This window comes from Sarcophilus harrisii, chromosome 3, assembly GCF_902635505.1.
Source record: "Sarcophilus harrisii chromosome 3, mSarHar1.11, whole genome shotgun sequence".
NCBI classification, from domain to species: Eukaryota; Metazoa; Chordata; class Mammalia; order Dasyuromorphia; family Dasyuridae; genus Sarcophilus; species Sarcophilus harrisii.
The window spans coordinates 459777353-459791588 of NC_045428.1; the positions used below are offsets into that span (position 1 = coordinate 459777353).

Genomic DNA, 14236 nt, shown 5'->3' on the forward strand with positions numbered 1-14236 from the left:
ACTTCCATACAACTCTTCATGAACGTTTCTTGACCATAGTCATAGACTGATTCTGGATCCAAAGAGGAGTGGCAAGGACTGAAACCCACTCCATAGACCTGTGAAGTAGGGGGAGGAAAGGGAATGAGCCTGGGAAGTGAGGAAACATATTTTGGAACAGAGTCATCAGGGAAGATATCCTCTTCTAGTGAGTAACTAATGGCTCAGGATTGTTACATTTGTGTTCTGAACAGCAAAAGACCCAATATGTCATGGAACCGACGAAGGCTGAAAATGATATGCAGTTTTGAACACAGTCTGCAACAATATGTGAAAACTTCCAATCTGGAAAAAGAAAAGTTACCAACCTTTAAAAGGCTGCTTCAACCCAAAATATTAGCTAAAGAAGGGGATTCAAAATCATCATCTGTCCCCTCACATTTACACACATGTATAGATAGATAGATAGATAGATAGATAGTAGGAATATTGCCTAAGGATAGCCAAGAGAATCCCCTTTAGGCTTCCAGCCTTTACTATCTATGGTAGGAAGAGTAAGAATCCAAGCTTCCCATTAGTATAGCTTAAATCAGAGCATTATATCTGATGTCAAGACACTTAAATTTAATTACATTCTTTTTCACATTAGTCAAGTAACTACAGTTAGATTCCTCACCTATAAAATAATAATAATAATAATAGTACTATTCTCCTCATAGTGTTGTTATGAGTAATTATTACTGTCTTCCATCTCCAGAAAAGCAAAATGATCTCAACAACTCATTAAGGCATAAGAACCCTCATCCAAAGATTAAGAAGATCAGATCAGGAGCAGAAGGAATTGATCCTTACCATCATTGTTCTGCTGATAGTATACACGTGCTCTACATTGACTGTTTTTCAAAGGACAGGTACCTTCACCTTCCAAGCAACCACCTTTCTTATATTTTTTGCAGACATGGCACACAGGCTGTTTGGATTTATTTGAAGAGGGCTTTCCTGTCTCCCCATCTTGGAAACAATACAAATCATATTACATTCTATTTTTCTGTTCCATCTCCTGTCATCCAACCTCTCCCTTCTTCTAGTTGTTGATAGACTGAGTCCCCAAATACAATTTGAATGTGGTCATAGATAGGGAAGGAAGATAGAAGATCCCTAAGACAAGGAGAGGGTCTGAAATTGGTAAAATCTCAGAATAAAAAGAAGGGAGGCCCAGGGGCAAGATCTCCAACATTCCATCCCAGCACTCACCCCCCAACAGGCAGAGCAGAGAAAATCCCAGCAACAACAGCTTGTACATCATATTCATTGAATGTTCGCAGGCAACTGAGACCATGTAGCCTTTGGTAAAGTTATTGCTATAAAGGCTGTAGGGATTATTGTTATGGACTTCCCTCCAAGAGCTCGCTTTTATAACATTCTGAGCTATGGACAATAACTTTCTTGAGAAATGGGAGGAGAGTGGGAGGGGCTAAGGAGACTCTCAGTCCTTCCCAAATACTCTTCTCTGAATTCTTCTCCCATATGTCTCCTCAATGGTATTCCCAAGGAGATTTGGTATCTCTGCCACCTGTCTTCTAGAGTACTTAATTCTCCTGGATAATATGTGGGAGTGGGGAAATGCTGAAATATTCAGTATATCAATTCATTGACAAGTATTTAGTGAGTATTTCTTATGTGTCTAGGACTTTAATAAATTCTGTGATGGACAAAATAGGTATGACATAGTCTGAACCCAACAAGTTTATAATCTGAAGAAACAATAGCAATAGAGAAAACAATAAGTATTTTAGGGATCCAATGAGTTGTACAATTTTAAAATGTCATACCGAGAATGTCCAATCTACTGATTCAGTCACACTGATCTGTTACTATTCCTCACACAAACTTCAAAGTGTCAGGGACTGAAACCCTAGCACTAATTTTTGACTGGCCACCTCCTGTATTTGGAATACTCTCCCTCCTTATCTCTGCTTCCTGGCTTCATTGACTTCCTTTACGTTCCAATCAAAATCATACTTTTAATAGGAAGCCTCTCTCGATCTCTCTTTATTCCAGTGCCCTTCTCTTGATGATTATGCCCATTTCTGTGAGTAAAACTGGCCTTAAATCAGTTGGTTGGAAGACTCCTTTCTTCCCTCCCTTCCTTCCTCCTTCTCTCCCTTCCTCCCTCCTTCTCTTCCTCCCATCCCCTCCCTTCCTTCCTTCCTCTCTTTCTTTATTCTTTCCTTCCTTCCTTTCTTCCTTCCTTCCTCTTTCCCTTCCCCTCCTTCCCTCCTTTCCTCCCTCTTTCTTTTCCTCCCTCCCTCCTTTTCTCCCATAGATACATGTTAAATATATTAAAATATATGTAAAATCCAATCTATATATACATATCTATGCAGTTATCTTGCTGCACAAGAAAATTGGATTAAGAAGGAATAAAAAAATAAATAAGAAAGAAAGCAAAATGCAAGTAAACAACAGAAAGAGTGAAAATACTATGTTGTGATCCACACCTAGTTCCCACATTCCTCTATCTGGGTGTAGATGGCTCTCTTCATCACAAGATTATTGAAACTGATCTGAATCATGCCATTGTTGGAAAGAGCCACGTCCATCAGAATTGATCATCGGATAATCTTGTACAATCTAGGTACAATGATGTCCTGGTTCTGTTCAGTTCACTTAGCATCAGTTCATGTAAGTGTCCCCAGGTCTCTCTAAAATTGTCCTGCTGATCATTTCTTATAGAACAATAATATTCCATACATTCATATTCCACAACTTATGTAGCCATTCTCCAACTGACGGGTATCCACTTAGTTTCCAGTTATTTGCCACTACAAAAAGGGCTTCCAAAAACTTTTTTTTGCACAAGTGGGTCCATTTCCCTCCTTTAAAATCTCTTTGGGATATAAACCCAGTAGAAACACTGCTAGATCAAAGGCTATGCACAGTTTGATAACTTTTTGAGCATAGTTCCAAATTGTTCTCAAGGATGGCTGAATCCGTTCACAATTCCACCAATAATGTATTAATGTCCCAGGTTTCCCACATCCCCTCCACCATTCATTATTATCTTTTCCTGTCATCTTAGTCAATCTGAGAGTTATGTAGTGGTACCTCAGAGTTGTCTTAATTTGCATTTTTCTGATCAATAGTGATTTAGAGCACCTTTTCATATGACTAGAAATGGTTTTAATTTCTTCATCTGAAAATTGTCTGTTCATATCCTTTGACCGTTTATCAATTGGAGAATGGCTTAGATTCAATTTTGAATCAATTCTATATATATTTTAGAAATGAGGCATTTATCAGAACCCTTAAATGTAAAAATGTTTTCCCAATTTATTGTTTCCCTTCTAATCTTGTCTGCATTAGTTTTGTTGATACAAAAACATTTCAACTTAACATAATCAAAATTATCTATTTGGTGCTCAATAATGAGTTCCAGTTCTTCTTTGGTCACAAATTCCTTTCTTTTTCCCACAGATCTGAAAGGCAAACTATCCTATGTTCTTCTAATTTCCTTATAATATCACTTTTTGTGTCTAAATCATGGACCTATTTCAATCTTATCTTGATATATGGTGTTAGGTGTGGATCAATGCCTAGTTTCTGTCATACTAGTTACCAATTTTCCCAGCAGTTTTTGTCAAATAGTGAGTTTTTATCCCAAAAGCTGGAGTCTTTGGGTTTGTCAAAAACTAGATTGCTATAGTTATTGACTATTTTGTCCTGTGAACTAAACCTATTCCACTGATTGACTACTCTATTTCTTAGCCAGTACCAAATGATTTTGATGACTGCTGCTTTATAAAATAGTTTTAGGTCTGGCATAGCTAGGCCAGCTTCACTGACATTTTTTTCATTAATTTCCTTGAAATTCTTGACTTTTTGTTTTTCCAAATGAGCTTTGTTATTATTTTTTCTAGATGTGTAAAATAATTTTTGGGGCCTTTGATTGGTATAGCACTAAATAAGTAGATTAATTTAGGTAGTATTGTCATTTTGATTATATTTGTTTGGCCTACCCATGAGTAAAAAATTGATATTTTTTAATTGTTTAGATCTGACTTTATTTGTGTAGAAAATGTTTTGTAGTTGTGTTCATATAGTTCCTGACTTTCCCTTGGCAGGTAGACAGACTCCCAAATATTACAACAGTTATTTTAAAAGGAATTTCTCTTTGTATCTCTTCTTTTAGACTTTGTTGATAATATATAAAAATCCTGATGATTTCTGTGGATTTCTTTTGTATCTTGCAACTTTACTAAAGTTGTGGATTGTTTCTAGTAGTTTTTTTTAGTTGCTTTCCTAGGGTTTTAGGTATACCATTATATCATCTGTAAAGAATGATAATTTGGTTTTCTCTTTACCCAATCTAATTCCTTTAATCTCTTTTTCTTTTCTTATTGCCAAAGCTAACATTTCTAATACAATATTGAATAGTAAAGGTGATAGGGAGCAACCTTGTTTCATCCCTGAACTTATTGGGAATGGTTCTAGTTTGTCTTCATTACATATGATGCTTGCTGATGGGAGAACAGAATTCTTAATCCAGTACCTATTCATTTATGGGTCTTTGATGAATTCTTATGGAAGAATGGGAGATTGTCCACTTCTGTTTCAGCTTGGTAATAACCAACTTTTGTGATAAAATTTTGTTCTGTGCAAGTTAAACCATAGAGCCAGGAAAGTCAGGGCATTTTTTAGTTTCTGCCTTTGGTGTTAAGTAGATTCCCAATTTCATTTCTCATTTTGGTTCCAAAATATCATGCTCATATACTTTATAAAATCTTTCAAAGCACTTATTATGGAAATCTGTTTCAAGGCCACTTTGCTATTCAGTTGCTACTATTTTCCCACTCACTGACATAGGGTGACTGATAGAAGGAAGATGTACAATCCTAATGTTGGTATAGGTGGTGATAGAAATAGTAGGGAATAGGGAGAGCTGCCTATTTTATTTAATAAATAATCATGTGAATTGAATAGCACAAAATCAGATTAAAATTTTGTTCCATTTCATACCCATCCCATCAATCTCCTTTGCCTTTCTTAAAAAAAAACTCCACCCCCCAAACTTTAGACTTTAAGTTAGGGAATTAGGAGAGAACTATTAAAAAAGGCATGCTATTCAGTAAGTAAACATTTATTGAAAGTACTATCCTGGTTACAAACTTTAGGAAATAACAACAATAGAAAAACAATAAAACCTCTGAATTCAAGATGCCATAATCTAATTGGAAGAATTAGTCATTGGAACTATACCTAAATGTCTATTAAACTGTGCATACCCTTTGATCCAGCAATGTCTATACTGGACTTGTATAAAGAGATCATAAAGGAGGGAAAGGGATCCACATGTGCAAAAATGTTTGTGGCAGCCCTTTTTAAACTGGCAAGGAACTGGAAACTGAATGGATGTCCATCAGTTGGAGAATGGTTAAATAAATTATGGTATATGAATGTTATGGAGTGTTATTATTCTGTAAGAAACAATCAGCAGGATGATTTTTGAGAGGCCTAGAGACACTTACATGAACTGAAGTGAGTGGAATCAAGAGAACATTGTAAACACAACAACAAGATTGCAAGATGATCAATTCTGATGGACGTGGCTCTTTTCAACAATGAGGTGATCCAGGCCAATTCCAATAGAAGTCTATTGAAAATGATATTGATAATGGTAGAGAGCAATCTGCATGCATATAGAGACTGAATGTGGATCACAACATAGTATTTGCAGTTTTTAATTGTTTGCTTGCTTTTGTTTCTCATTTTTTCCTTTTTGATCTAATTTTTCTTGTGCAGCATGATAAATGTAAAATATGTATAGAAGAATTGTATATGTGTAACATATATTGGAATTCTTGCTGTTTACAGCAGAGGGTGGGGGGAAGGGAGAAAGAAAAAAATTGGAGTACAAAGTTTTGCAAGAATGAGTGTTGAAAACTATCTTTGCACATATTTTGAAAATAAGAAGCTACTATTTTAGAAAAAGAATTAGCCATAGTTCTGTAAAATGATCTAATAACATTAATATGAAATATGTTAATGAACACTAAATCAGATGTGAATACACTTAATGCTCCAACCTCTAGGCCCTAGGCTGTGGCTATTGATAACAAAGTTCTAAGGAGAGGATGCAGAAAATTGAATAAGGAAAAAGTTGTTATCTCCCTTAAATATTTGATAATTTATGACTGCTCACTGTCTCTCCAATTACCTTCTATTCAACACTACTGGACCCATACTCTTATTCTCACCTTAAAGGAGAATTGGGTTATCTTTTTTCACAGCTGAAGCCATTCAAGTTAGGAGAGAACTACTTCACACTTCTACAAAGATGAGAAGTATGAAGAAGATGAGCAGATCTGTACCTTGAAAAAGAATTGAGTCCTGTATGATTCAGATAGTATCTTTTCCCTTTAGCATAGATAAGTGGTCTCTGGAAGGAATGGAAACATAGGAAATGAGGTGGAGAAAAAGCAGGATTGTCCCTGAAGGAATAGAGTGACCCAATGGAGTATGGCAGACGTCCATGCTCTTTCTCTTCTGTTTTAAGACTATAATCCAAGGCAGCTTCAATCGAAACATAGAGAATTTATCCTCAAAGGGAGCTAAGAAACTATGAAAAAGGCAAGGGTTGGGTTTTCTTATTCATGAGTCTGGAAAGTCATGATTGGACAGTGTCTGACCCCTGGTGGAAATAAAGGGAGCCCCAGTCTTTGAGGGAGATGTATTAGATTATATGATTCATTACAGCACTTGTGGATCATTCTCCGCACAAGTCATTGGCTTGTGCCCTCCACAAGTGATTTGAGGATCTCAATTTACATTTTGAAGGTTTTCTCTAAACTTTTTAAAGGGCCAAGTCTATTGAATGGACACAATGGAGAAGTCTCTATCTTTTGGGTGGTAGCAATAATATATCAGGCACCTGCTGCCTCTGGAATGGACTATAGTCCTTGCCTACTTCATTTCCTTGGGCTATCTTAGAAGAACAGTGGAGCAATAGGGAGCATCTAAGAAGTCTATCTAAAGTGAGAGTAGGAGCTGTGGACATTGCCTCATTCTGTGATCTAAGCATGGGTTCACAAAGGCAATCCTTTCTGGGGAGACCCATGAGGTATGACACCCAATGTGTTGGGGTGGAGCCCATGGCACAGAACCTAGGAGGGACCTCTCTGTACCCATCTTTCTTTTACCCTAGAGATTAAGTATAAGCAAATCTAGGCAAGTTAAGAGTCAAACTGCAAGAATGGTGAGGACATCTCTGAGAAACAGTTTGTTATAACCAGCTGCTGTGAAATGGATCTCCTGTAATGCTTCTTCCTTTTCTTAGATTGTTTCAGAGTAATAGAACCCTGTTGGGAAACTCATCCAATTCCTTGTCCTCTTCCCCCACACCAACATTGTTTGCCTCCTTTCTTCCACTTTTAACTGTCATGTCTGCCCTTTCTAGTCAAAAAGTCAGAAAATACTATTGAAAATTATTAAATAAAAAAAGTCTGTACTATTAATTCTCCTCTCCACTTCTATTAACCCATTCAGACACTTTTGAACCAAGAGACTCAGAGAAAACTCCTTCTCTATGTTTACAACATAACTGCCCAGAATTCCCTTGTCATTTCTTCATGTACTTAATCTGATTTCTTTCTCAATAAATGTAGCATAATGAACACATAGGTTCAGTTCTCATAAGTCTATGCCCCAGAGCTGCTTTGAAATATGCAAAGTGCTCAGAGGAGAGGGATGTTAGAGTTACAGGTTCTAAAGCTAGGCAAGTACAATTAGCGGAAATATATCAGTGGTTTTTCATACCCTGACATACACAACATCCTTGATGTTAGCATGTTGCATTAAAAAGAACACAAGAAACCTTGGTCCTAGCCCTAGTTTTTCCAGTTTTTATAACACAGTCTTAAACAATTACTGTGTTCTCCAAGGAGCACTTATCATGGAGCATTGACAAATCAGAGTACGTGGCCAAGTTTTTAGTCATTCTAAATTTGTGATTTGTTTTTTGGGCAATTTTGCACTGGCATAATTAAACACTCCCATCAACCTTAAGTAGGTGGCTGATATTTGGATGGGCAGATATAGTAGGAAATTTCTTATAGTTAAACTAATGATCATACACATTGAGTAAGCTAAGGGGGTTGCTGTTACCTCAGTGTGGGCATCCTACCCAAAGGATCTATTGGTATTCTAAATACAAAATCCTTGCTCAACCATCAGCAGATGAAGTGAATGCTGTTGACTTGACAACTTCACCATAAATGAAATTGAGAGACAAAAAAATGCTTCAATTAAATGAGAGGATAGCTCCTTCATTGTTCTTGAAGAGGCAAAGAAAGGAGCTGGCACAGTTGAATTTATTGGTCAACCAAAAACAGAATATAATTCTTGGGACGCTTGGTCCTCTGGCATAATAGAGTTCATGATAAACATTAACCCCAAAATAAACACAGAATGAACTTAATTGTAATATATGTTCCAACTTCTGTTACAGAGTATGTATGAGTAGGAAACCTCTAGGAAGGCAATAATATGTCATTACAATGAAATCAACAGATGTGATATGAAATAGTGCATAGAGAATTGATCACAGAAACAAGAATACTTGAGTTCAAGATATATTTCCACTAATTGTACTTGCCTAGCTTCAGAACCTGTAACTCTAACATCCCTCTCCTCTGAGCACTTTGTATATCTCAAAGCAGCTCTGAGCTTATGAGAACTGAGCCTATGTGTTCATTATGTTACATTTATTGAGAAAGAAATCAGATTAAGTACATGAAGAAATGACAAAGGAATTCTGGGCAATTATCTTGTAAACATAGAGAAGGAGTTTTCTTTGAATCTCCTGGTTCAAAAATAATGGCTATATGACCTGAGCAAGTCAATAAACTTCTCATTGTGTCTGGCAATTCCTCAAGACTGTTAAGTTGCAGAATTGTTGCTGATTGGCATTTATAGAGGAAATTTTGTGACTGGAATTTCCCTATACCAGTGGTGTCAATCTCAAATAAGAATAGATCCTGGCAGGTTTCATATTAATTTAGAAAACCACAAATTAATATTATCTGTTAACATTTTAATCTCGTTTGGAAATCACCTGGGAATTTTGTGGGCAATGAGTTTAATACTTGTGTCTTATACCAATAACATCACATATCTAGACCTTTTTTTTCTTTTTAAAAATTTTTATTTTTCCCAGTGACATATAGAAACAATTTTTTTGTTTAAACATTTACATTCTTTTTTTACATATTTCCTTATGAATCATGTTGGGAGAGAAAAATCAGAACAAAAGGGAAAAACCATGAGAGAAAAAAAAAACAGAAGAAAAAGTGGGGGAAAGTGAACATAACATATATTGATTTACATTCAGTCTGTATTTGAATGATATTTTGCCTTGGATCACTGAATCACTGAGAACCAAGTTCTATCATAGTTGATCATCACACAATCTTGCTGTTACTGTTTTCCTGGTTCTGTTTGCTTCACTCATCAAAAGTTCATGTAAATCTTTCCAGGCCTTTCTAAAATCAGTCTGTTCACCATTTTTAATAGAACAATAATATTCTGTTTCTTTCATATACCATAACTTATTTGGCCATTCCCCCCATTGATGGGCATCTACTCATTTCCCAGTTCTTTGCCACCACAAAAAGAGTTACTACAAACATTTTTGCACATATGGGTCCTTTCCCCTTTATCATGATTTCTTTGACATGCAGACACAGTAGAGGCACTGCTGGATCAAAGGGTATGCACAATTTTGTAGCTCTCCATGGCTTTTGCACTGACCACTTGCTCTAAATATAGAAATTTGCTTTAAGAGGAAAAAGCAAGACAAAGCATCCTTGGATCTCTGTTTGATTTCAGGTATGAGATATAAAAGACCAAACAAACAGTAAAAATCAGGCTCAAAAATAATTATGTGGAAAACATTCATATACAAAAGAACACAACTGGGAAACTGAGCCAGAAGGTTCCCACCTTAAGGAAAGCTTAAAGTTGTCCTCTCAACCTCTGCCTAAATGCAAACTCCCACCTATAAAAGTTTAGGATCCTCTGAGTGATTTCTCTGGAATGGTTGGTTCCTGACTTAATATTCTATCATCCACACCTGAATTCAAAGCTCAAAAGCAAAAATGATCAGTTACAGACCTAAGAGATTTTAGCTCAAAAAACAAGTTTACCAATTAGAGGCTTCAGGTAAGTTCAGATCTAAAAAATCCTCAGCAAGCCAAGTTAATTGTTTAGGAATTGCATAACCTAAACTATCTGAAGGCTGATGTTCTAATTAGCAAAAATGGTTTAAAGAAACCTGGCTAGTTTGAAGAAAAGTGACTGAACACATATTGGAATTTTTTCTTTTACCTACTGCAACAAGTGAAAAAAGGGAGGAAGGTTGAGAGCACAGTTGGGGTCTTTTTATCTCCCATCACACCCAGTAAGGAAGAAGGTGCCTTATGCCCTCAGACACAAAGATGAACTAATCTAAAAGTAAAGTCTAAATAAGAAATTATACAAATAACTAGTATATAGTTTTCAATAATCAGTTTCATATAACTGAAAAACCTAATCAATCTTAGAATTTTCATAAGTGATAGACAAAGTGTCTTAATTGTAGCTCTCAGGAGCATTTAGTTTTCTCTTTTATCCCTTTAAATAAATTTCTTTGCATTAGGGGAAAAACAGGACAATTCTTAAAATATAGAATATAAATGATAGCTTGGGTGAATCTTCACAAAACTTCCTATTATGTAGCACTTGCTCATTATCATTAAACATAGCTCATGCAATTTTACAAATCGCTCAATATATAATTTAGAAAGAAACATAACACTTTAAAAATTATAAATAATTAAAGATTATAAAAACATGCAATTCTATTTTTTCGCACACACCAATTAAAAGTGATTTTAAAGCTTAGGAGTTTCATGTAATGTATAATCAAATTTCCAATTCTAAGACACAAACTTAAAGTTACATGTTTGAAAGAAATTCTCTCTTCTTTTCGTGAACCAGGAAGGATGTTAATTATGTCAGTTTTATTTAAAAAAGGCAGGCCTTCACTTTGAAATTTTTCCGACACTGTTTTTTTCAGCTTCATCCTGGATCCCAATAATTTAAGATGGCAGTATGCTGCTTTCCTATTTTTCTTAAAATTTGGGGGTTCTATTTTATTTACCTTCCATCAGTTTGCTGCAGTCAGGGAAAGAGGAAAGGGAGGAAAAAAGAGAAAATTCTTAAACATAGGAGTGGGGTCCTAGCTATTCATATTGAGGGACCCAGACATCTCTTATGCGTTGAGATAGCAGCCACTTTGATTATTGGTTGTCAGCGCCCATCACTGTTGCTCTGATCTTCCATCTAGAGAGAGCTTGTCAATTAGGATGTGGGGCCCTTAACAAGGTGTGTGGAGGGTTTCAGTTGAAATAGGACAGGAGTAATCTCTGACTGTGAAGTTTAAAAATAGCTTTAAAAAAATCTATAAACATTTCCATAATAAAATCTTTCCCATCAATTTACTACAGTGCCAGGATATTTGAGTTCTAATATCCTAGTTTTTGCTATTTTGCACAAGAAGATAAAAATGAGTTTAAAGAGAGATGAAAAGTACATATCTTGAGAAGAAATAATAGTTATGTCCATGATAAAGGGAACAATTTTGAAAGCTTTAAGGGAAGTATTTTTTTAAGATGATTGAAGGAGGAAAGTATGCGCAATGCTTAGGGGGAAAAATTAAGTGACTAAGAAAAGAAATACTAATAACTGCTACTTAAGTGCCTACTTTCCAATCTCTACTATATCTTTAGTAGAGTATGCTGTGAGAGAACCTTAAATCAATTTTGAAAAGGGAATAGGCAATCTTTCCCCAACAATATAATATAGCACATTATGACTTGCAATGATATAACTGGCTAAAAATTATAATGATCCCATTGAACATATGGCATTAAAAAATGAGCTCAGTAGATAAATGTCATATGAAGCACCCTCTTTGAAAAGAGTATCTTCCACCAGCCCTGAAGTCAGGAGGACCTGAGTTCAAATATGACCTCAGACACTCAGACTCAGACACTTCTTGGCTGTGTGACTCTGAGCAAGTCACTTAACCCCAATTGCCTCAGGAAAAAAAAAAAAAAAAAAAAAAAAGGTTATCTTCTTTATATTGGTAGTCAAAATGAGCCAGGTAGCACAGCGGATAGGGCACTGGACTTGGAGATAATCTAGCCTCAGACACTAGATGTGTGACCCTGAACAATTCATTTAAACACTGTCTACCTCCATTTCCTCATGTGTGAAATGGAGATAATAACATTATCTGCCTTTCAGGGTATTGTAAGAATAAGATGAGATATCAAAAAAATATTTTGCAAGTTAAATAAGAGCCAAAACCCAGGTGTCTCTATTCTTGGTTTATTTTCCTTCCATATATTGATGGTGTTTTTAAAAAAATCATTTACAAACTGTTTTGATTTACATTCAGGCATTTGCTACTCACAACAATGATGCAAGGTATTTTACAGATGAGGCATATCATCAAAAAAGGAGGTGGCTGGTCGTGTGGTGAGAGTGAAAGATAACTGGTAAACTGTCTTCTGTGCTTCCTATATGTAAAAGATAAAGAGGAAGACCAGCGTGTTGCATGGATTCCCTGGAGACCATTTACAGGAAGACATGGACAATAAGCACACAAGAGATGGTTTTCATGGGTTGCTATTTATGCAATTAGCACTGTTGGAGGGAGTACCAATATATATTGGGAAGTAGATGATGTGATAGAGCTCCAAAAGTTGGAATTAGAAATACCTAAGCTTGAATTTTGCATTAGACAGTTACTAGTTGTGTTATGCTAGACAAGTGAATAAACCTTTCTCTGCCTCAGTTTCTTTATCTATAAAATAGGTATACTAATAATTCCTACCTTACACAGCTGTGGTCAGGATTAAAGATACTGGGTCACAAAGATAATGTGAGTGGGAAAGGTAGCTTAGCTATCACTGAGGAAGGAAAGGCCCACAGAATTCAGCCCTCCTCTTATGTTCCATCAAGAAATTTTTTACTCTTTGTCATTAAGGTTAAGGAATTTAAATTCATTATAATCTTTCCAGGCAAAGAGTTCAAATTCTTGATGTATCTGTACCACAGTGGCAGTTTGAAGAAGCACATGAGGCTAAGTAGAAAGTAAGTCATAGTTTGGGCCGTAGAATAGAACTCAGCACTGGCTTGAGCCCTTGTCTCTGTCTCTCTGTGCCACCATCTGCAGATTCAGCTATTTAAAACTGGCATTGCAAAGAGAAACTTTCCCATGTTTACTCCTTTCCTAATATTCCCATTTTCTGCTCCCAGGAACACAATATAGTAGAACTTGGGAATACCCAGCAGACTTCCTATGCATCCTCATCTTCTCAGTCTCCTTCATTTAATCATCCTTCTCTTTATACTCTCCAAGGAAAGGCATCCCAAACAAGTATGTTCTGGACCCATTTCTCTTCTCTTTCTGTACTCATATAATCTCATTTCTTCCCATAGGTCCAACTCTCAAATCTGAAGAGAGTCTTAGATCTCTCTCCTTATCTCTCTCCTAAACTCTCCTAAGTACTAACTGCCTGATAGACATCACTTTGTGGAGGGTAGGAGATCTGTCCAAGTTCACATAGATAATAGATCTCAGGATCAGATTTCAAATTCCACTTGCTATTCTCTTTTAATCTGCCATGATATATGTACCTTAGTGTGCAGGTGATAGTCAAGAAACATATGCCTGAGGTAAAATAGATAACTTATTTTTCCCAACATCAAAATCAGTGACCTGAGCTTCCATGCTGACTCTTCCCTTAGACTTGGCAGATATGGCTTACAGCATCCCCATCCTTACAGGGGAACAAAGGGTTCCTGGGAGTCTGATTAGTACGACAAAAATTCCTCACTGAGGTAATGAAAGCATATGATGTGAGAACTTGGGACTGCACAAGATTACCAGGCCTCCATGGGCTATGCCAAGCTTTTCCCCATGTCCCTCATGCAAAAACAAAATTTCACAAATTTACATTCTTCTACTTCAGAATTACAGCAGGTTGATTTCTGCATCCTTCAGAGGTCCTGATTTACAATCTGTTCACAAAAGCCGAGCATAGTTCCCAACTCTGTGGGGTGGAATTGTTTAAAAGTGCATCTCCTACTGTCAGCCTTTGTGACCCTGGGTCCACCCTCCCACTGCATTGGCTGCCTTCCCACTGCTAGG

General features: G+C 36.4%; 1 long non-coding RNA gene across 1 annotated transcript in view; it reads right to left on the minus strand.

The window, feature by feature from the left end:
• LOC116422096 overlaps window positions 1–14236 on the minus strand; it is a 35206-nt gene that overhangs the window by 12843 nt on the left and 8127 nt on the right. The window lies entirely within an intron of this gene.